This window comes from Haplochromis burtoni, unplaced genomic scaffold, assembly GCF_018398535.1.
Source record: "Haplochromis burtoni strain Fernald_Lab_line unplaced genomic scaffold, NCSU_Asbu1 Contig_68, whole genome shotgun sequence".
Lineage (NCBI taxonomy): Eukaryota > Metazoa > Chordata > Actinopteri > Cichliformes > Cichlidae > Haplochromis > Haplochromis burtoni.
Genome location: NW_024582429.1, coordinates 1 through 3365, shown reverse-complemented (window position 1 = coordinate 3365; position 3365 = coordinate 1). Strand labels below are relative to the sequence as shown.

General features: G+C 38.0%; 1 long non-coding RNA gene across 1 annotated transcript; it reads left to right on the top strand.

The window, feature by feature from the left end:
• The first annotated feature begins 730 nt into the window (after nt 1-730).
• Nucleotides 731-3362, top strand: LOC121814644. Its single transcript, XR_006054479.1, has 6 exons — nt 731-951; nt 2151-2176; nt 2486-2571; nt 2720-2752; nt 2849-2938; nt 3350-3362. It is a non-coding gene; the product is annotated as an uncharacterized LOC121814644 (long non-coding RNA).
• The last annotated feature ends 3 nt before the right edge of the window (nt 3363-3365 follow it).

The following is a 3365-nucleotide window of genomic DNA, read 5'->3' as shown; positions in this document are numbered from 1 at the left end:
CAGCTAAGATACTGCGCAGGACCCTCAAGCAGTGTTGCCAACTTAGCGACTTTGTCGCTATATTTAGCGAGTTTTCAGACCCCTTAGCGACTTTTTTTAAAAAAAGTCGCTAAAAAAGACGTGAAAGCGCGTATCGCTTTTACTCTCAACAAGCAGCGGGTGCTGTAACGCAGTCAGTTCTTTTACTCTTTTACTCTTATGCTGTTTTGTGGATCACAAGGTTTAAAACTACTTATAAACACACACACAAAGTAACTCCACCAGAGTGCCTATTTCGGGTCACTTTTGCCGGTCCAAGCCCGGGTAAAGGAGCAGGGTTGGAATTGTGACATTAAAAAAAACAATAATTGCTAAAAGAAATTTAATTTGTAGTTCTAAATAAACTCTAAATGCATTTAGGACGTTTTTTACTCACTTTATGTCTCTTCCACGATGTTATTTCTCTCTCCAACAACATAGGTTACAATTAGATTAGCATGACCAATTATGCAAATTAGGCGATGACGTCATTTAGCGACTTCTAGCGACTTTTAGGACAACCAATAGCGATTTTCCTTACTGAGGAGTTGGCAACACTGCCCTCAAGCTCCATTCAATAGCGGACACAGTGTTATGAACAGCTGATCGAGACGTATATATATTGTATATATCTCACTCTTCTGTGATATATATATATAGTATATATATAATATATAAACTAGTTATTATATAAACTACACAGACAACATGGACGATCTGATTTCCTCGTGTCAGCATTGTTCCCACATCATCATAATTAATGTTGTTCCAGGTTCAACATTGCAAGTGACCAATCACCTTCTTGTGACGTCATTCCTTTGCGACTTCGAAATACCCGCCTTCGAGTATTTCGAAATACAAGTGAAGAAGCGAGAAACCGCCGCCTGTCCGCCGAATTTGAAGTCAATTTAGGATACTTTTCTTTAATAAACGGTAAGCATTATACATATGTTCCTCACTTGGCTTGCTGTTTGTTTGCTAGTGATAGGCTACTTGACGACAGCATTAGGGTCGCAGATGCCAACAGACTTAATAAACTAATCCGTAAGGCCAGCAATGTTGTGGGGATGGAGCTGGACACCCTCAAGGTGGTGTCGGAGAGGCGGATGCTGTCCAAGATAAAGACAATGTTGGATAACACCTCCCACCCACTCCATGACATGCTGGTCAGTCACAGGAGCACGTTCAGTGAGAGACTGAGATTACCGAAAAGCACCACTGAACGACACAGGAAATCTTTCCTGCCTGTGGCCATCTCCCTGTACAACGCATCCACTTAACACACTGTTTGCTGCTACAACTACACATGTTTCTTTTCCAACTATTTATTTATGAGTGACTTATGTATGTATGTATGTGTATATATGTATATATTGTACTATTCTTAGTTAGTGTATTGTCTGTCTTGTCTTAATGTTGGTTTAAAATGGAGCACTGTAACAAAAAATAATTTCCCCCAGGGATCAATAAAGTATTCTGATTCTGATTCTGCATTAGCTAACCAGTGTTCTCTAGACCAGCGTTCCCCAACTTTTTGGGTGTTTCGTGGCCCGGGGGTTGGGTCAGGCAAAATTGCAGTAGCTTCCCTGATCATTTTACAAACATAAGTGAAGAGAATCTGGACTAAAAGGCCTAGACTTATGGTTGTGTGCTGAATCTATGAATCAAACTATCACCTGGAAACATAATTAACTGGTCCATAGCTGTGAAACTGGACATGAGTTCTTGATTCTATGGAGATTAACAGTAATCCAGAAATTTACAAATTTGTCCTGGGACATCGTGTAGATGTTGTCCCTGGGACATCATGTAAATGTTGTCCCAGGGACATCGTGTAAATGTTGTCCCTGGGACATCGTGTAAATGTTGTCCCTGGGACATCGTGTAAATGTTGTCCCTGGGACACCGTGTAGATGTTGTCCCTGGGACATCGTGTGATAGCTTGTTAACTCATTCACTGCCAGCCATTGGCAGTGAATGAGTTAAACCCACTGACTCATTCACTGCCATTGACGGCTATAGACGTCAATGGCAGTGAATGAGTTAATAATGGAATGAAAATTATTGATTGTTATTAACTTGTGAAAAAGAAGTGTAACAAATCCACATGTTATGTTCTTACACCCTTACAGAAACTGTGACTCCTTCACAATGTCAGGTAAATGTCAACTCATGTTGAATAATCAACCAATCAAGCCTTTTATTATCACATGCAATGTTACACGTACAACTGCAATGAAAATTTCACCCCCTTCTGACCATACATATATTGCTTAAACATCACATTGGGAAGACAGGTCGGAAACAGTTAGGAAGGTCAGAAAACAATTTAATTAATAGATGAGGGGAGAGGAGGAGAAAAAAGAACTACAACCAGACAAAGCTCCTAGAAGACTGAAATGGATGATGGTTGCAGCATGCAAAAAGAAAATGATATCTGTTGACTACAGCATATGCTTTCTCACAGATTACCTTGTGGGAGTAGCTGGACCAAACTCTATTGGTATTTCAAGTTTGAAATCCCTGTTTGACCAGACAAACATTTCAGATGAGGTACCTCTTGACATAAAAATCCTTTTATGTTGTCATAAAACTAATGTTAAATTCTGCTTTAAATACACTTTATTGTACAATTTACTTAATGAATCGTATTCCTTAGTTCTGTTTTTATTTATATGTATTTATTTATTTGTTTTATAAGGTAATAGATGGCCTAATCTATTTGCAGTGTGAGGTATGTTGAAAAGCTTGTTTGATCATAATGACATAGCATGTTTACGTTTTTTGTAATGTATTTGAAAACATAGGTGTATTTATGTTATTTTTATAGAATTTCCCTCACATTTATCCAATACCAAGCCAAATCACTGGAAAAATTTTGGATGGGTCCACAAGAGCACAAAGTGCATACTTTTTGAAGGTATGACTTGGACTGTGGTAACTATGTTCTTATCACAAAGGGTTTATAAGTTGCCACTATAAACAAACAGCATTTTCCAAAATTGAAGCCTTGTCAGAAGAACCTGAAAAATACCTTTCTGAAACCTTTTCTGTGTAAAGACTTGCTCAAAAGCAATGCACACAGATTAAAACATTTCTGTCTTGGCCAACTGATAAAGAACACCAAAAATTGAGTGGTGCGTGTTGAGTCTGTGGTCTTGATTTGTTTTGTACACACTATAGAAATTAATTAATGTAAACAAAAAATGACACTTTCTATATGTTTGTGTATCTGCAGAATTAATTACAAGTCTCACCTGACAAGCTTTCGCAGTTTTGCAGTGTCATTCTTGACAGAAAAACATACTTGTCACATTCTTTTTATTTCCAGAAAAACATCTTTCTGT